This window comes from Mesoplodon bidens (assembly GCF_964165515.1).
Source record: "Mesoplodon bidens genome assembly, chromosome: 7".
In the NCBI taxonomy this organism is placed as follows: Eukaryota; Metazoa; Chordata; class Mammalia; order Artiodactyla; family Ziphiidae; genus Mesoplodon; species Mesoplodon bidens.
Window position 1 is genome coordinate 30,815,796 of NC_138164.1, and position 21,928 is coordinate 30,837,723.

Genomic DNA, 21,928 nt, shown 5'->3' on the forward strand with positions numbered 1-21,928 from the left:
GAAGATCTCCTGCAGAGGCAGGGGTTGGCTGTGTCTGAATGTGAGGACAAGGACACTGGCCTGATGATGCCAATTCTAACTGGTGTGAGGTGATACATCATTATAGTTTTGATTTGCATTTCTCTAATAATTAATGATGTTGAGCAATTTTCATGTGCTTCTTGGTCATCTGTGTGGCTTTTTAGGAGAAATGTCTATTTAGGTTTTCTGCCCATTTTTGGATTGGATTTTCATTTATTAAATATTGAGCTGCATGGACTGTTTATATATTTGGGGGATAAATGCTTTGTCCATTGATTCATCTGCAAATATTTTCTCCCATTCTGAGGGTTGTTTTTTCATCTTGTTTATGATTTCCTTTGGTATGCAAAAGCTTTGAGGTTTCATTAGGTCCCATTTGTTTATTTTTGTTTTTATTTCCATTACTCTGGGAGGTGGATCAAAAAAGATCTTGTTGTGATTTATATCAAAGAGTGTTCTTCCTATGTTTTCCTCTAACAGTTTTATAGTGTCCATCCTTACATTTAGGTCTCTAATCTATTTTGAGTTTAGTTTTGTGTATGGTGTTAGGGAGTTTTCTAATTTCATTCTTTTACATGTAGCTGTCCAGTTTTTCCAGCACCGCTTATTGAAGAGACTGTCTTTTCTCCATTGTATATCCTTGCCTCCTTTGTCATAGTTTAATTGACCATAGGTGCGTGGGTTTATCTCTGGGCTTTCTATCTTTTTCCATTGATCTATGTTTCTGTTTTTGTGCTGGTACCATACAGTCTTGATTACTGTAGCTTTATAGTATAGTCAGATGTCACGGAGTCTGATTCTTCCAGCTTCGCTCTTTTCCCTCAAGACTGCTTTTGCTATTCTGTGTCTTTTGTGTCTCCATACAAATTTTGTGATTTTTTTGTTCTAGTTCCATAAAAAATGCTATTGGTAATCTGATAGGGATTACATTGAATCTGTAGATTGCTTTGTGTAGTATAGTCAATTTCACAATATTGATTCTTCCAATCAAGAACATGGTATATCAATCCACCTGTTGGTATCATCTTTAATTTCTTTCATCAGAGTCTTATAATTTTGTGCATACAGGTCTTTTGTCTCCCTAGGTAGGTTTATACCTAGGCATTTTATTCTTTCTGTTGTAATGATAAATTGGAGAGTTTCCTTAATTTCTCTTTCAGATTTTTCATCATTATTGTATAAGAATGCATGAGATTTCTGTGCATTAATTTTGTTTCCTGCAACTTAACCACATGCATTGTTTAGGTCTAGTAGTGTTCTGGTGACATCCTTAGGCTTATCTATGTATAGCATCATGTCATCTGCAAACAGTGACAGTTTTATTTCTTTTCCCATTTGCATTCCTTTTATTTTTTTTCTTCTTTGATTGTCATGGCTTAGACTTCCAAAACTAAGTTGAATAATAGTGGTGAGAGTGGACATCCTCGTCTTGTTCCTGATCTTAGAGGAAATTCTTTCAGTGTTTCACCATTAGGAATGATGCTTATTGTGTGTTTGTCATATATGGCCTTTATTATGTTGAGGTAGCTTCCCTCTATGCCCACTTTGGGGAGAATTTTTATCATAATTGCATGTTGAATTTTGTCAAAAGCCTTTTCTGTATCTATTGAGATGATAGTATGGTTTGTATTCTTCAATTTGTTAATATGGTGTATCACATTGTTTGATTTGCATATATTGAAGAATCCTTGCATCCCTGGGATAAATCCCAGTTGATGATGGTGTATGATCCTTTTAATGTGTTGTTGGATTCTGTTTGCTAGTATTTTGCTGAGGAATTTTGCATCTATATTCATCAATGATATTGGTGTGTAATTTTCTTCTTTTGTAGTATCTTTGTCTGGTTTTGGTGTCAGGGTGATGGTGATGTCATACAATGTGATTGGGGGTGTTCCTTCCTTGGCAATTTTTTGGAAGAGTTTGAGAAGGATAGGTGTTAGCTCTGCTCTAAATGTTTGATAGAATTCAACTGTGAAGCCATCTGGTCCTGGACTTCTGTTTGTTGGAAGATTTTTAATCACAGTTTCAATTTCATTACTTGTGACTAGTCTGTTCATATTTTCTGTATTTTCCTGGATCAGTCTTGGAAGGTTATACCTTTCTAAGAATTTGTCCATTTCATCAAGGTTGTCCACTTTATTGGCATAGATTTGCTTGTAGTAGTCTCTTAAGATGCTTTGTATTTCTGTGGTGTCTGTTGTAAACTTCTCTTTTTTTTCCTTTCTAAGTTTATTGATTTGAGTCCTCTCCCTCTTCTTCTTGATAAGTCTGGCTAATGGTTTATCAATTTTGTTTGTCTTCTCAAAGAACCAGGTTTTAGTTTAATTGATCTTTGCTATTGTTTTCTTTGTTTCTATTTCATTCATTTCTGCTCTGATTTTTATGATTTCTTTCCCTCTACTAACTTTGGGTTTTGTTTGTTTTTCTTTCTCTAGTTCCTTTAAGTGTAAAGATAGATTGGTTATTTGAGATTTTTCTTGTTTCTTGAAGTAGGCTTGTATAGCTATAAACTTCCCTCTTAGAACTCCTTTTGCTGCATCCCATAGGTTTTGGATGATCATGTTTTCATTTTCATTCGCCTCTAGTTATTTTTTTGAATTCCTCTTTGATTTCTTCAGTGATCTCTTGGTTATTTAGTAACGTATGGTTTAGCCTCCATGTGTTTGTGTTTTTTTACTTTTTTTCCCTGTAATTCATTTCTAATCTCATAGTGTTGTTGTCAGAAAAGAGGCTTGATGTGATTTCACTTTTCTTAAATTTACTGAGGCTTGATTTGTGACCAAAGATGTGATCTATCCTGGAGTATACTCCATGCACACTTGAGAAGAAAGTGTAATCTGCTGTTTTGGATGAAATGTCGTATAAATATCAGTTCAATCTATCTGGTCTATTGTGTTATTTAAAGCTTCTGTTTCCTTATTTATTTTCATTTTGGATGATCTTTCCATTGGTGTAAGTTAAGTGTTAAAGTCCCCCATTATTACTGTGTTACTGTCATTTTCCTCTTTTATAGCTGTTAGCCATTGTCTTATGTATTGGGGTGCTCCTACGTTGGATACATAAATATTTATAATTTTTATATCTTCTTCTTGGATTGGTCCCTTGATCATTATGTATTGTATTTTGTTGTGTCTTATAACATTCTTTATTTTAAAGTCTATTTTATCTGATATGTGTATTGCTACTCCAGCTTCCTTGATTTCCATTTGCATGGAATATCTTTTTCCATCCCCTCACTTTCAGTCTGTATGTTTGCCTAGGTCTGACGTGGCTCTCTTGTAGACAGCTTACATATGAGTCTTGTTTTTGTATCCATTCAGCAAATCTGTGTCTTTTGCTTAGAAAATTTAATACATTCACGTTTAAGGTAATTTCTATCTGTATGTTCCTATGACTATTTTCTTAATTGTTTTTGGTTTATTTTTGTAGGTCCTTTTCTTCTCTTGTGTTTTCCCACTTAGAGAAGTGCCTTTAGCACTTGTTTTAGAGCTGGTTTGGTGGTGCTAAACTCTCTTAGCTTTTCCTTGTCTGCAAAGTTTTTGATTACCCATTGAATCTGAATAAGATCCTTGCTGGGTAGAATAATCTTGGTTGTAAGTTCCTCCCTTACATCATTTAAAAAATGTCATGCCCCTCCCTTCTGCCTTGTACCATTTCTTCTGAGAAATCAGCTGTTAACCTTATGTGAATTCCCTTGTACGTTATTTGTCATTTTCCCTTGCTGCTTTCAGTAATTTCTCATATTCTTTAAATTTTGCCAATTTGGTTACTATGTGTCTCAGCATGTTTCTCCTTGGTTTTATTCTGTATGGGATTCTCTGCACTTCCTGGGCTTTTGTGGTATTTCCTTTCCCATGTTAAGGAATTTTTTGACACTAATCTCTTCAAATATTTTCTTGGGTCCTTTCTCTCTTGTCCTTCTGAGACATATATAATGTGAATGTTGTTGCATTCAATGTTGTCCCAGAGGTCTCTTAGGCTGTCTTCATTTCTTTTCATTCTTTTTTCTTTATTCTGTTCCATGACCATTAATTCTGCCTTTCTCTCTTCCAGGCCACTTATCCATTCTTCTGCCTCAGTTATTCTGCTATTGATTACTTCTAGAGTAGTTTTCATTTCAGTTATTATTTTGTTCATCTCTGTTTGTTTGTTCTATAATTCTTCTACATCTTTGTTAAACATTTCATGCATCTTCTCGATCTTTGCCTCCATTCTTTTCCTGAGGTCCTGGATCATCTTCACTATCATTATTCTGAATTCTTTTTCTGGAAGGTTGCCTAGCTCCACTTCATTTAGATGTTTTTCTGGGGTTTTATCTTGTTCCTTCATCTGGTACATAGCCCTCTGCCTTTTCATCTTACCTATCTTTCTGTGAATGTGGTTTTTGTTCCACAGGCTGCAGGAATGTAGTTCTTCTTGCTTCTTCTGTCTTCCCTCTGGTGGATGAGGCTATCAAAGAGGCGTGAGCAAGTTTTCTGATGGGAGGGACTGGTGGTGGGAAGAGCTGGGTGTTGCTCTGGTTGGAAGGGCTCAGTAAAACTTTAATCTGTTTGTCTGCTGATGATTGGGGCTGGGTTCCCTCCTTGTTTGCTGTTGGGCTGAAACAACCCAACACTTGAGCCTACCTGAGCTTTTTGTTGGGGCTAATGGCAGACTGTGGGAAGGCTCACGCCAAGGAGTACTTCCCAGAACTTCTGCTGCCAGTGTCCTGGTCCTCAAGGTGAGACACAACCACCGCCCACCTCTGCAGAAGACCCTCCAACACTAGCAGGTAAGACTGGTTCAGTCTCCTATGAGGTCACTGCTCCTTCCCCTGGGTCCCAATGAGCACACTACTTTGTGCATGCCCTCCAAGAGTGGAGTCTCTGTTTCTCCCAGTCCTGTCAGGATCCTGCAATCAAATCTCGCTAGTTTTCAAAGACTGATTCACTAGGAATTCCTTCCCCTGTTGCCGGATCCCCAGGTTGAGTAGCCTGATGTGGGGCTCAGAATCTTCATTCCAGTGGGTGGGCTTCTGTGGTATAAGTGTTCACCAGTTTGTGAGTCACTCACCCAGCAGTTTTGGGATTTGATTTTATTGTGGTTATGCACCTCTTAGCCTCTCATTGTGGCTTCTCCTTTGTCTTTGGATGTGGGGTATCTTTTTTGGTGAGTTTCAGTGTCTTCCTGTTGATGATTGTTCAGGAGTTAGTTGTGATTCTGGTGTTCTTACAAGAGCAAGTGAGAGCACGTCTTTCTACTCTGCCATCTTGGTTCCTCCCCACTCATTATATTTAGCTGTGTTTCTCAATCTTGGGAAATATAGAAATTCCATATATAGGGAAATATTTTTCAAGGACCTTGTTATTAAATATTATATTTCTTAAAATATAAGGACATAAAACTTATAAACTCTTCATACTTGAATTCTTTCATGTGATTCAAACAAAAACAGATTTATAAATTAAACAAAAACAAGACTAAAAGCCATATAAAAGTCAAATTTATGTCAGGAATTTTAAACAATGAGTGGGATTGCCCAACAAAAACAACAACATCAGCAACAAAAATACCTAGGAATAAACCTACCTATGGAGGTAAAAGACCTGTACTCAGAAAACTATAGGACACTAACAAAAGAAATAAAAGATGACACAAACGGATGGAGAGACAGACCATGTTCGTGGATTGGAAGAGACAATATTGTGAAAATGACTATATCACCCAAAGCCATCTACAGATTCAATGAAATCCCTATCAAATTACCAACAGCATTTTTTCCAGAACTAGAACCAGAAATATTAAAATTTGTATGGAGACACGAAAAACCTTGAATAGCCAAAGCAATCTTGAGGGAAATAAACGGAGCTGAAGGAATCAGACTCTCTCACTTCAGCCTGTACTACAAAGCTACAGTAATCAAAAGAGTAAGGTACTGGCACAAAACAGAAGCATAGATCAATGGAACAGGATAGAAAACCCAGAGATAAACCCATGAAACTATGGTCAACAAATCTATGGCAAAGGAGTCAAGGATATACAATGGAGAAAAGACAGTCTCTTCAATAAGTGACACTGGGAAAAGTGAACAGCTACATGTAAAAGAATGACATTATACTACTCCCTAACACCATATACAAAAATAAACTCACAATTTATTAAAGACCTAAATGTAAGAACAGACACTCTAAAACTCTTAGAGGAAAACATGGGCACAACACTATTTGACATAAATCACAGCAAGATATTTTTTGATCCACCTCATAGAGTAATGGAAATAAAAAATAAATAAATAAACAAATGGGAACTAATGAAACTTCAAAGCTTTTGCACAGCAAAGGAAACTTTAAACAAGACGAAAAGACAACCCTCAGAATGGGAGAAGATATTTGCAAATGAATCAGTGAACAAAGGATTAATCTCCAAAATATAGAAACAGCTAATGCAGCTCAATATCAAGGAAACAAACAACCCAATCCGAAAAAGGGCAGAAGACATAAATTGACATTTCTCCAAAGAAGACCTACAGTTTGCCAAGTGGTGCATGAAAAGTTGCTCAACATCAGTAATCATTAGAGAAATGCACATCTGAACAACAATGAGGTATCAAATCACACCAGTTAGAGTGGACATCATCAGAAAATCTACAAACCACAAATGCTGGAGAGGGTGTGGAGAAAAAGGAGCAATCTTGCACTGTTGGTTGGAATGTAAATTGAAACAGCCACTATGGAGAACAGTATGGAAGTTCCTTAAAAAACTAATAATAAAATTACTGTATGACTCAGCAATACCACTACTGAGCATATACTCAGAGAAAACCATAATTCAAAAAGACACATGCACCCCAATGTTCATTGCAGCACTATTTGTAATAGCCAGGTCATGGAAGCAACCTAAATGCCCATTGAAAGATGAATAGATAAAGAAGATGTGATGCATGTACACAATGGAATATTACTAAGCCATAAACAGGAACAAAATTGGGTCATATGCAGAGACATGGATGGACCTAGAGACTGTCATACAGAGTGAAGTAAGTCAGAAAGAGAAAAACAAAGATGGTATATTAATGCATATCTGTGGAATCTAGAAAAATGATACACATGAATCAGTTAGCAAGGCAGAAATAGAGACACAAATGTAGAGAACAAACATATGGACACCAAAGAGTGAAAGTGGGAAGAGTGTGGTGGTGGTGGTTGTGGGATGAACTGGGAGACTGGGATTGACATATATACACTAATATGTATAAAATAGATAAGTAGGGAGGGCAGACAGCAAAAGCAAGAAGAACTGCAATCCTGCAGCCTGTGGAGCAAAATCCACATTCACAGAAAGATAGATAAGATGAAAAGGCAGAGGGCTATGGACCAGATGAAGGAACATGTTAAAACCTCAGAAAAACACCTAAATGAAGTGGAGCTAGGCAACCTTCCAGAAAAAGAATTCAGAATAATGATAGTGAAGATGGAGGCAAAGATCAAGAGGATGCAAGAAATGTTTAACAAAGATCTAGAAGAATTAAAGAACAAACAGAGATGAACAATAAAATAACTGAAATGAAAACTACTCTAGAAGGAATAAGTAGGAGAATAACTGAGGCAGAAGAATGGATAAGTGACCTGGAAGACAGAATGGTGGAATTCACTGCTGCAGAATAGAATAAAGCAAAAAGAATGAAAAAAAAATGAAGACAACTTAAGAGACCACTGGGACAATGTTAAACACAGCAACATTAGCTTTATAGGGGTTCCAGAAGGAGAAGAGAGAGAGAAAGGACCAGAGAAAATATTTGAAGTGATTATAGTAAAAAACTTCCCTAACATGGGAATAGAAATGGCCACCGAAGCCCAGGAAGCACAGAGAATCCCATAGAGGATAAACCTTAGGAGAAACACACCGAGACATATAGTAATCAAACTGGCAAAAAATAAAGACAAAGAAAAATTATTGAAAGGAGCAAGGGAAATACAACAAGTAACATACAAGAGAACTCACATAAGGTTAACAGCTGATTTCTCAGCAGAAACTCTACAAGCCAGAAGGGAGTGGCATGATATACTTAAAGTGATGAAAGGGAAGAACCTACCACAAAGATTACTCTACCAGGCAAGGATCTCATTCAGATTCAATGGAGAAATCAAAGCTTTGCAGACAAGGAAAAGCTAAGAGAATTTAGCACCACTAAACCAGCTCTACAACAAATGCTAAAGGAACTTCTCTAAGTGGGAAACACAAGGGAAGAAAAGGACCTACAAAAACAAACCCAAAACAATTAGGAAAATGGTCATAAGGACATACATATCAATAATTACCTCAAAAGTGAATGGATTAAATGCTCCAACCAAAAGACACAGGTTTGCTGAATGGGTTCAAAAACAGGAACCATATATATGCTGTCTACAAGAGACCCACTTCAGACATAAGGACACATACAGAATGAAAGTGAAGGATGGAAAAAGATATTCCATGCAAATGGAAATCAAAAGAAAGCTGGAGGAACAATACTCATATCAGATAAAATAGACTTTAAAATAAAGAATGTTAAAAGACATAAGGGAGGACAGTACATAATGATTAAGGGATCAATCCAAGAAGAAGATATAACAATTATAAATATATATGCACCCAACTTCGGGACACCTCAATACATAAGACATGGCTCACAGCTATAAAAGAAGAAATCAACAGTAACACAATAATAGTGGGGTATTTTCACACCTCACTTACACCAATGGACAGATCATCTAAATGAAAATAAATAAAGAAAGAGAAGCTTTAAATGACACAGTATACCAGAGAGATTTAATTGATATTTACAGGACATTCCAAAAACAACGTATTACACTTTCTTCTTAAGTGCACATGGAACATTCTCCAGGATAGATCACATCCTGGGTCACAATTCAAGCCTCAGTGAATTTAAGAAAATTGAAATCATATCAAGCATGTTTTCTGACCACAACACTATGAGATTAGAAATGAATTACAGGGGAAAAAACGTAAAAAAGAAAAAAAAAACACGTGGAGGCTAAACAATGTTACTAAATAACCAAGAGATCACTGAAGAAAACAAAGAGGAAATCAAAAAACACCTAGAGAGGGGCTTCCCTGGTTGCGCAGTGGTTGAGAGTCCACCTGCCAATGCAGGGGACATGGGTTCGTGTGCCGGCCCGGGAAGATCCCATGTGCTGCAGAGCGTCTGGGCCCGTGGGCCATGGCCGCTGAGCCTGCACGTCCGGAGCCTGTGCTCTGCAACGGGAGAGGCCACAACAGTGAGAGGCCTACGTACTGCAAAAACAAAACAAAACAAAACAAAAAAACACCTAGAGACAAATGACAATAACAGTACAGCTCTCCAAAGCCTATAGGATGCAGAACAAGCAGTTCTAAGAGGGAAGTTTATAGCTATACATGCCTACCTCAAGAAACAAGAAAAATTCCAAATAAAAAATCTAACGTTACACCTAAAGGAACTAGAGAATGAAGAACAAACAAAATGCAAGGTTAGCAGAAGGAAAGAAATCATAAAGATCAGAGCAGAAATAAATGAAATAGAAACAAATAAAACAATAGAAAAGATCAGTAAAACTAAAAGCTGGTTCTTTGAGAAGGTAAACAAAATTGATAAACCATTTGCCAGGCTCATTAGGAAAAAGTGGGAGAGGACTCAAATCTATAAAATTAGAAATGAAAAAGGAGAAGTTACAAGAGTCACCACAGAAATACAAAGAACCCTAAGAGACTAGTACAAGCAACTCTGTGCCAATAAAATGGACAACCTGGAAGAATAGAAAAATTCCTAGAAATGTTTAACCTTCCAAGGCTGAACCAGGAAGAAATAATAAATATGAACAGACAAATCACAAGTAATGAAATTGAAACTGTGATTAAAATTTTTCCAACAAACAAAATCCAGGACCAGATGGCTTCACAGGTGAATTCTACCAAACATTTAGAGAAGAGCTAACACCCAACCTTCTCAAAATGTTCCAAAAAATTGCAGAGGAAGAAAACTCCCAAACTCCCAAACTCATTCTATGAGGCCAACCTGACCCTGACACCAAAACCAGAAAACGATACTACAAAAAAAGAAAATTACAGACCAATATCACTGATGAATATAGATGCAAAAATCCTCAACAAAATACTAGCAAAGAGAGTCCAACAACACTAAGGGGATCATACACCATGATCAACTGGGATTTATCCCAGGGATGCAAGGATTCTTCAATATACACAAATCAATCAATGTGATACACCATATTAAAAAATTGAAGAAGAAAAGCCATATGATCATCTCAATAGATGCAGCAAAAGCTTTTGACAAAATCCAACATCCATTTATGATAAACACACTCCAGAAAGTGGTCATAGAGGGAACTTACCTCAACGTAATAAAGGCAATATACAGCTAACGCACAGCAAACATCATTCTCAATGGTGAAACACTGAAAGCATTTCCTCTAAGATCAGGAACAAGACGAGTATGTCCACTCTCACCACTATTATTCAACTTAGTTTTGGAAGTCTTGGCCATGGCAATCAGAGGAGAAAAAGAAATAAAAGTAAACCAAATTGTAAAGGAAGAATAAAAACTGTCACTGCTTGCAGATGACATGAAAATATACATAGAGAACCCTAAAGATGCTACCAGGAAAATCCTAGACCTGATCAATGAATTTGGTAATGTTGCAGGATACAAAATTAATGCACAGAAATCTCTTGCATTCCTATACACTAATGGTGAAAAATCTGAAAGAGAAATTAAGGAAACACTCCCATTTACTATTGCAACAAAAACAGTAAAATACCTAGAAATAAACCTACCTAGGGAGACAAAAGACCTGTATGCAGAAAACTATAAGACACTGATGAAATAAATTAAAGATGATACCAACAAATGGAGGGGTATACCATTTTCTTGGATTGGAAGAATCAATATTGTGAAAATCACTCTGCTACCCAAAGCAATCTAAAGATTTAGTGCAATCCCTATCAAATTACCAATGGCATATTTTACAGAACTAGAACAGAAAATTTTAAACTTTGCATGGAGACCCAAAAGATGCTAAATAGCCAAAGCATTCTTGAGGAAAAAACTCGGACCTGGAGGTATCAAACTCCCTGACTTCTGACTATACTACAATGGTACAAAAATCAAGACAATATGGTCCTGGCTCAAAAACAGAAACATAGATCAATGGAACAAGATAGAAAGCCCAGAGATAAACCCACGCACCTATGGTCAACTAATCTATGACAAAGGAGGCAAGGATATACAATGGAGAAAAGACAGTCTCTTCAATAAGCGGTGCTGGAAAAACTGGACAGCTACATGTAAAAGAATGAAATTAGAACACTCCTTAACACCATACACAAAAATAAACTCAAAATGGATTCAAGACCAAAATATAAGACCAGACACACTAAAACTCTTAGAGGAAAACATAGGAAGAACACTCTTTGACATAAATCACAGCAAGATGTTTTTTGATCCACCTCCTAGAGTAATGGAAATAAAAACAAAATAAACAAATGGGAACTAATGAAACTTCAAAGCTTTTTCACAGCAAAGGAAACCATAACAAGATGAAAAGACAACCCTCAGAATGGGAGAAAATATTTACAGTCGAATCAATGGACAAAGGATTAATCTCCAAAATATATAAACAGCTCATGCAGCTCAATATTTAAAAAACAAACAGCCCAATCCAAAAATGGGCAGAAAACCTAAATAGACATTTCTCCAAAGAAGACATACAGATGGCCAAGAAGCACATGAAGACGTGCTCAACGTCACTAATTATTAGAGCAAGGCAAATCAAACTTACAATGAGGTATCACCTCACACCAGTTAGAATGGGCATCATCAGAACATCTACAAACAACAAATGCTGGAGAGAGTGTGGTGAAAAGGGAACCCTCTTGCACTGTTGGTGGGAATGTAAATGGATACAGCCATTATGGAGAATAGTATGGAGGTTCTTTAAAAATCTAAAAATAGAATTACTATATGATCCCGCAATCCCACTACTGGGCATATACCCAGTGAAAACCATAATTCAAAAAGACACGCACCCCAATGTTCATTGCAGCAGTATTTACAACAGCCAGGTCATTGAAGCAACCTAAATGCCCATTGACAGACAAATGGATAAAGAATATGTGGTACATATATACAATGGAATATTACCCAGCCATAAAAAAGAACAAAATTGGGTCATGTGTTGAGACGTGGCTGGATCTAGAGACTCTCAAACAGTGAAGTAAGTCAGAAAGAGAAAAACAAATATAGTATATATGTGGAACCTAGAAAAATGGTACAGATGGACTGGTTTGCAGGGGAGAAATTGAGACACAGATGTAGAGAATAAATGTATGGACACCAAGGGTGGAAAACAGCGGGGTGGTGATGGTAGTGGTGTGATGAATTGGGTGATTGGGATTGACACATATACACTGATGTGCATAAAATTGATGACTATCAAGAACCTGCTGTATAAAAAAATAAATAAAATTCAAAAATTCAAAAAAATATAGAAAGAGGTTAGCACTTCCCAATTTATTTTATAAAATCAGCAGAAAGTAATGTCAAAACCCTGAAAAAGTCATTTAATATTTAAATATTAATCAGTGTAATTCATGATATTAACAGAATAAAGCAGAAAAACCAAGTGATCATTTCCATAATTGTAGAAAATCATTTGGCAAAATTAAAAAAAATAATAGATAAGTAGTAAGAACCTGCTGTATAAAAAAATAAAATTAAAAAAAAGTGAGTGGTAGTTGGTAAAATTAAATTGCTAGTTTATTTTTTTAATTTAATTTTATATTTTTTACTTATTTTATTTTTGTCTGCGTTGGGTCCTTGTTTCTGTGTTCAGGCTTTTCTCTGTTTGCAGTGAGCAGGGGCTACTCTTCTTTGCGGTGTGTGGGCTTTTATTGCAGTGGCTTCTCTTGCTGTGGAGCACAGGCTCTAGGCATGTAGGCTTCAGTAGTTGTGGCTCATGGGCTGTAGAGCGCAGGGTCAGTAGTTGTGACACACGAGCTTGGTTGCTCCACGGCATGTGGGATCTTCCTGGAACAGGGCTCAAAGCCACGTCTCCTGCATTGGCAGGTGGATTCTTTTTCTTTTTCTTTTTTATTAGATGTTGGGGGTAGGAGTTTATTAAATAGTTAATTTATTTTTGCTGTGTTGGGTCTTTGTTTCTGTGTGAAAGCTTTCTCTAGTTGTGGCAAGCGGGGGCCACTCTTCATCATGGTGCATGGACCTCTCACTATTGTGGCCTCTCTTGTTGTGGAGCACAGGCTCCAGACACGCAGGCTCAGTAGTTGTGGCTCACGGGCCTCGTAGTTCTGCGGCATGGGCTCGAACCCTTGTCCCCTGCATTATTAGGCAGATTCTCAACCACTGCACCACCAGGGAAGCCCCTGACAGGTGAATTCTTAACCACTGGGCAATCAGGGAAGCCTTAAATTCCTAGTTTAAATTTAATAGTAGAAGGATGTACTTTCTGGCTCTATGTCTATCTCTCTCTCTCTCTCTCTCTCTCTCTCTCTATCTATCCATTCATTCATTTATTTATTCACTCATTCATTCTTTTTACTTGAACCCCAATAAACCATCCTCAGAGTAACCACCATGATTGGTGTCATTAATACACCTTTCAGTAAGGCTTTAGTTACATCATTTTGTGGGGCCAATGAATTGAATATGATATGGTAAAAAAAATTAATGTAAAATAATTTTAATTACCATTTAGAGAACATTTTCCCCTTTAACCATAAGTTATTTTGTGTAAGACAGGATCTGCCCAAGCAGCTGCTCTAAGTGATTATGCTACCCAGTGCTATGGAGTAGGTACCTTTGTGTTTAGAAATCTCTACTACCCCAAGCCACAGGGTAACTCTATTCTTTCAAGACTTTCTTTAACTGAATCACAGTGGAACATTTGTTCATACCTTATAACATGATTTAGTCTTTACTTGGTGCCAACTCATCAATTGCATTGTAAGTCTGCCAATGTTTTTTCCTCATTAGACTGTAACAATTAAATATATTACTATGATGCATGTTATTTTCCTGTTAAAGTAGCAATGAATTAAAAGTTTTGTTAAAATGCTTTTGAATTTAAAATGTCTTTACTGCAAAATAATTATTTTAAAAAGTAAGAAAAAATATTGTAAATGTACAATTGTATAGGTGGAAAAATTAGATTAGCTTGTCAGTCTCTGTTTCTCCAAGTATATTTTAAGCAGTTTGAAATTAGTGATAGAGATTTATCCAATTTTGATCATTTAAGTACTCAACAAATGTTTATTGAATACTAACTATTCATCACATATTACAGAAATATCACTCTAATACAATGTTGGGGATTGATTGGAGGTCAGTCAGCAAGACTGAAAATTTGGAGAACTGTCAAGATCATGAATCTGATTAGGAAATGATGAATGTCTGAACTAAGGTAAGTATATGAGGATGGAGTGGAGGATGGAAAGGTTTAGAAATAGAATTAAGTAGAATGTTGCATAAATTTGAGATCTGAGAGTTATTCTAGACTCCCTAATTCGCTCTCAGCTTTTGCATAACATAATTCACTGGAGTAGATGTCACTTAGTGAGAGTGAAACTATGGGAAATTCTTTTTGAGTGGGGAGAGGGAAGAATAATTCATTTTGGATTCCTTAATGTGCCCATGGGACATCAGGATGGAGATATTCTGCTCTGGTCCCTATTACCCATGTATGAATCCATGCAAGAGTAGAGGAGATGCCTGGCTTGATTTTCTTAGTTATTATGATAAATTGCAGATCCTAAAGATACCACATATAGAGTTTGCTTAACAAATTTTAGCTCTTTGAAAGTGTAAGTTTCCTTTAACATATGTATCTTTTATTTGTCCTTCACACTTTCAACTTTTGAACACACTTTTTGAAAAGGGGACAACTTGTGTAAAGTTAGAATTTGTTATTGTGGATTTGCTGACCAAAACTAGAGGAAAAGTGTTTACCAGAATAAAAAATGTACATTAGGAAGAGAAAAGTATTAAGAATGGAACACGGGGTATTCCATTTTATTCTTAAAACTTTTAAAAATAAAATTTATTTTATTTTTTCAGCAAAGAAAATTTGGAAGCTAGAGAAAGCTACCAGAAAAAGTAGAAAAAATTACCTATATAACTACCACCTCAAACACAAACATTATTAAAATAGTTTTGTATAGATACTTCTAGGTTTTTTTCCTCAAGTTTATTTATTTTTGAATCTGTTTTTTAAAGATTTATTATTTATTTATTTTATTTATTTTTGGCTGTGTCGGGTTTTAGTTGTGGCACATGGGATCATCATTGAGGCATGTGGGATCTTTTGTTGCGGCGTGCGGGCTCTTTGTTGTAGTGGGTGGGCTTCCCTCTAGTTGTGGCATGCGGTTTTTCTCTTCTATAGTTGTGCCACACAGGCTCCAGAGAGCGTGGGCTCACGTGGACCCTCTCATTGAGGCGCATGAGCTCAGTAGTTTTGGCGTGTAGGCTTACTTGCCCCATGGCTGTGGGATCTTAGTTCCCTAACCAGGGATCGAACCTGCATCCCCTGCATTGAAAGGCAGATTCTTTACCACTGGACCACCAGGGAAGTCCCTTTTCCTCAAATTTAAAGATTTTTTTGGATTTACCTCCATTTGGAATGGGGGCAATAGCATGTAAGGGACAGATGGAGGAAAAGGAATCTCTGAAAATGATTGGAAGGATGTGAGAGCAGAAGCAGATAAAGAACTGGTAGAGAACATCACTGGAGAAGCTAAGGAAAAAATGTCAACTCATCAATACTGCCAACATGACTGCTATTGAAAACTCTTTTATTTGATAATTAGGAAGTCTTCAGTGATTTAGGTAGAGCAGTTTTATGGGAAAGAGGTAATTTTATTATTTATTTATTTAATGTTTTTAACATCTTTATTGGAGTATAATTGATTTACAATGGTATGTTAGTTTTGGCTTTATAACAAAGTGAATCAGTTATACATACACATATATCCCCATATCTCTTCCCTCTTGCATCTTACTCCCTCCCACCCCTTAGGTGGTCACAAAGCATGAGCTGATCTCGCTGTGCTATGCGGCTGCTTCCCACTAGCTATCTATTTTACTTTTGTTAGTGTATATAGGTCCATGCCACTCTCTCACTTTGTCACAGCTTACCCTTACCCCTCCCTGTATCCTCAAGTCCATTCTCTAGTAAGTCTGTGTCTTTATTCCCGTCTTGTCCCTAGGTTCTTCATGACCATTTTTTTGTTTTTGTTTTTTAGATTCCATATATATGTGTTAGCATACGGTATTTGTCTTTCTGACTTACTTCACTCTGTATGACAGACTCTAGGTCCATCCACCTCACTACAAATAACTCAATTTCATTTCTTTTTTATGGCTGAGTAATATTCCATTGTATATATGTGCCACATCTTATTATCCATTCATCTGTTGATGGACAGTTAGGTTGCTTCCATGTCCTGGCTATTGTAAATACAGCTTCAATGAATATTGTGGTACATGACTCTTTTTGAATTATGATTTTCTCAGGGTATATGCCCAGTAGTGAGATTGCTGGATCATATGGTATTTCTAATTTTTAAGGAACCTCTATACTGTTCTCCATAGTGGCTGTATCAATGTACAGTCCCACCAACAGTGCAAGAGGGTTCCCTTTTCTCCACTCCACTCCAGCATTCATTGTTTGTAGATTTTTTGATGATGGTCATTATGACAAGTGTGAGGTGATACCTCATTGTACTTTTGAACTGCATTTCTCTAATGATTAGTGATGTTGAGCATTCTCTCATGTGTTTGCTGGCAATCTGTATATCTTCTTTGGAGAAATGTCTATTTAGATCTTCTGCCCATTTTTGGATTGGGTTGTTTGTTTTTTTGATATTGAGTTGCATGAGCTGTTTATAAATTTTGGATATTAATCCTTTGCCCATTGATTCATTTGCAAATATTTTCTCCCATTCTGAGAGTTGTCTTTTCATCTTGTTTATGGTTTCCTTTGCTGTGCACAAGCTTTTAAGTTTCAGTAGGTCCCATTTGTTTATTTTTGTTTTTATTTCCATTACTCTAGGAGGTGGATCAAAAAAAAAACTTGCTGTGATTTATATTAGAGAGTGTTCTTCCTGTGTTTTCTCTGAGAATTTTATAGTGTCCGGTCTTACATTTAGGTCTGTAAACTATTTTGAGTTTATTTTTTTGTGTGGTGTTAGGGAGTGTTCTAATTTCATTCTTTTACATGTAGCTGCCCAGTTTTCACAGCACCACTTATTGAAAAGACTGTCTTTTTTCCGTTGTATATCCTTGCCTCCTTTTTCATAGATTAGTTGGCCATAGGTGCATGGGTTTATCTCTGGGCTTTCTATCCTGTTCCATTGATCTATATTTCTGTTTTTGTGCCAGTACAATACTGTTGTGATTATTGTAGCTTTGTAGTATAGTCTGAAGTCAGGGACCCTGATTCCTCCAGCTCCGTTTTTGTTTCTCAGTAGTGCTTTGGCTATTCAGGGTCTTTTTTGTTTCTGTACAAATTGTGAAAGTTTTTGTTCTGGTTCTGTGAAAAATGCCATTGGTAATTTGATAGGGATTGCATTTAATCTGTAGATTGCTTTGGGTGGTATAGTCATTTTCACAATATTGATTCCGAAAGGTTATTTTTTTAAATTGAAATATAGTTGATTTACAATATTGTGTTAGTTTCAGTTTTACAGCAAAGTGATTCATATATATATGTGTATATATATATATATGTATATATATATATATATATATTCTTTTTCTGATTCTTTTCCATCATAGGCTTTTACAGGATATTGAATATAGTTTCCTGTACTATACAATTAGTCCTTATTGTTTATTTTATATACAGTCATGTGTATCTGTTAATCCCATACTCCTAATTTATCCCTCCCCTATCTTTTCCCCTTTGGTAACCATAAGTTTGTTTTCTATATCTGTGAGTCTGTTTCTGTTTTGTAAATAATTTCATTTGTGTTATTTTTAAAGATTCCACAAATGTGATAGCATTGACAGCTTATTAATTGTGGATGACTAGAGAACAAAATGAAAGCCAAAATATGTTTTTGGTGCTCCATAATTTTCCCTAAATAACATATTTTTGGGCATATATTTTTCTGTTTGCTTGTTTTGTTACATATTTTGGAAATATTTTATCCATTTGAAAGAAGATTGGACACAGGTTTTCTCAAATCCAGGTATGTGAGTCTAATATACCTGGAATTGGCATCCAGACTGGCTAGAATGGAGAAAAAATGTAGATTGCCTTTTAATGAAATTACTGTCTTTTTGCTTTGATTCAACAATAATCATTTTGTTACTTATTTTATGTTTAGAAAATAGTGGAATTTGGAAAACTTTTAAGAGTATGTATACTCATGACTAAGGTAGTGATCTCTGGGCCTATCTGACAAGGAAGATGATGTCAATATGTTTTTGGAATGCATCCTATGTGTCTAGTACTGAGATAGGTACAAAAGTAAAATGTTGAAATATAAGATTTTTTTTTGCCTTCACTGACTTTCAATCATTAAAAAATTATTTATTTAAAAAAATGAACTTTAAAAAATGTTTATAAGCTGCTTTATTGAGATATAATTCATGTGCCATATGATGGACACATATAAAGTGTACAATTCAATGACTTTGAGTATATTCACAGAGTTGCACAACCAACACCACAATTGTAATTCAGTTTTATTACCCCAAAAGAGACCGTATACCCCAAGAGATGATTTTCAATCTTTAAAAGTTCCTAATGCAGTGTCATTTAAGTGTTTTAGGTATTTGTTATTCTATTAAAACAAAAATTAATATTATAAAGAAGTCCTCTAGAAGTTGAGAGAAGAGAGATGAGTGTACATAGGAGTATTTCACACACTTCATTAAGATGGCTGACCTTGATTTGGATCCAGATTCCAGAAGGATAAGTGTAAGAATTTAGTTGGTGAGGGAAGGTGAGACCTATAAAACACAGAAGCTGCTGCTATCACTCATGGCTGTCAAACATGGGTAACTGGTAGATGTTCTGTCAAATTAAAGTGGGGAAAGTGTTTTTCAACCATCACCCTGAACCCCGATTGTATTTTTTTTTTTAAAAATTGAGATATACTTGACCTACAGCACTGGTAATTTTAAGGTGTACAACATAATGATTTGACTTACATACATCATGAGGTGATTACCACAATAGGTTTAGTGGACCTTTATCATCTCATATAGATACATCATTGAAGAAAGAAAAATTTTTTCCTTGTGATGAGAACTCTTAGGATTTACTCTGTTAACAACTTTCATATATAACGTACAGCTGTGTTAATTATCTTTATCATGTTGTACATTACATCCCTAGTACTTATTTATCCTATAACTGGAAGTTTGTACCTTTTGACCACCTTCACCCAATTTTCTCTCTCCACACCCCACTCCTGATAGCCACAAGTCTGATCTCTTTTTGTATGATTTTGTTTGTTTGTGAAGTTTAATTGACCTAATTTAATGATGTTACTTCATGAACACAGTGATTCAATATTTCTATATATTTCAAAATGATTACCATAAGAAGTCTGGCTGTCATCTGTCACCACACAAAGTTATCACATAATTTTAGACTATTTTTCCCACACGGTACAATTCATACTTGTGTCTCATTTACTTTGCAGCTGAAAACTTGTTCCTCTTAATCTCCATTACCTAATTTCTTTCCTCCTCTCCACCTCCCTCCCCTGCAGAAACCACATGTTTTTTCTCGTATCTATGGTTCTGTTTCATTTGTTGGTTCATTTACAAAAATTGTGTTTTAGATTCTAGGTTCATCTATACTGTCACAAATGGCAAGATTTCATTTGTTTTATGGCTGAGTAATATTCCATTGTGTGAGTGTGTATGTGGTATATATATATGTGTATATATATATATATATATATATATATATACCACATCTTCCTTATATATTCATCTATCGAGCACTTACATTGCTTCCATATCTTGGCTATTTTTAATAATGTTGCAGTGAACATAGGAATGCATATAGCTTTTCAAATTAGCGTTTTGGTTTTCTGTCAATAAATATCCAGAAGTGAAATTGCTAGATGGTATAGTAGTTTTATTTTTAATTTTTTAGGAATCTCCCTAATGTTTTCTATAGTGGCCGCACAAATTTACATTCCCACCAACAGTGCACAAGGGTCACCTTTTCTCCACATCCTGGCTAACACTTGTTTTTTTATCATCTTTTTGATAACAGTCATTCTGACATGTGTGAGGTTATATCTCATTGTGGTTTTGATTTGCATTTCCCTGATAATTAGTGACATTGAGCATCTTTTCATGTGCCTGTTGACCATCTGTATACCTTCTTTCAAATAATGTCTATTCAGGTACTCTGCCCATTTTTAAATTGGGTTATTTGGGGTTTCTTTTTTGATGTTCAGTTGTATGTGTTCTTTGTATATTTTGGATATTATCCCCTTGTCAGATACATCATTTAAAAATGTCTTCTCCCATTCAATAGGTGGCTTTTTTGTTTTGTTGATAGTTTCCTTTGTTGTGCAAAAGCTTTTTAGTTTGATGTTGTCCCATTTGTTTATTTTTACTTTTGTTTCCCTTGCTTCAGGAGGTATGTAAAAAATATTACTAAGACCATGTGAAAGAACTTACTACTTATGTTTTCTTCCAGAAGTTTTATGGTTTTAGGCTTACATTTAAGTCTTCAGTCCATGTTGAGTTTATTTTTATATATGGTGTGAGAAAGTAGTCCAGTTTGCTTTTTTTTTGTATGTATGTAGTTGTCCCAAAAAAGTTTCCCAAATTCTTTTACTGAAGAGGCTGTCCTTTATCATTATATATTCTTGCCTCCTTTTTCATAGATTCATTGCCCATATAATTGTGGATTCATCTCTGAGCTCTCTATTCAGTTCCATTGATCTATGTATCTGTTTTTTTTTGGCAGTACCATACTGTTTTCATGGCCTGAAGATTTTCTGCTGAAAAGTCGTCTGATAGCCTCATTGGACTTCCTTTGTATGTAACTAGTTGCTTTTCCCTTGCTGATGTCAATATTCTCTTTATCTTTAATGTATGCCATTTTAATTATATTGTGTCTTAGTTTGACCCTCTTTGGGTTGATTCTGTTTGCTACTCTCTTTGCTACCTGGACCTGGATGTCTGTTTTCTTTCCCAGGTCGGGGAAGTTTTCAGCTAATTTGTCTTCAAATATTTTCTCTGTCCCTTTTTCTCTCTCTTCTCTTTCTGGGATCCCTATAATGTGAACAATAGTTTGCTTGATGTTTTCCTAGACTGTCCTCAAACTGTCCTCACTTTTAAAATTCTTTTCTTCTTTTCTCTGTTAAACCTGAGTGATTTCAAATGTTCTGTCTTCCAGTTTGCTGATCTGTTCTTCTGTATCATCTATTCTTCTATTGATTACTTCTAGTATTTTTTATCTCAGTTATTGTATTATTCTAATCTGTTTGGTTCTTTATATTTTCTAATTTTTGTTAAAAGCTTCTAACTTCTCACTCAGTTCATCCACTTTTCTTTAGAGTTCTTTGAACGTATTTATGATCATTACTTTAAAGATTTTATTGGATAGTTTGCTGTTCTCCACTTCATTCTGTTCTTCTTCCCAGGTTTTATCTTGCATTTTGATGTGGAACTTATTTCTCTGCCACTTCACTTGGCATAATTCACTGTATTTATTTCTATGTATTTGGTAGGTTTGTTATGTTTCCCAATTTTGGAGGAGTGGCCTTATGTAGGAAATGTCTATGGAGCCCAGCAACACACTCCCCTCTGGTCATCAAAGTTATATGTTTTAGGAATGCCCTCTTGTAGGCTTCATGGACACTTCTGTTTTGGCAAGCT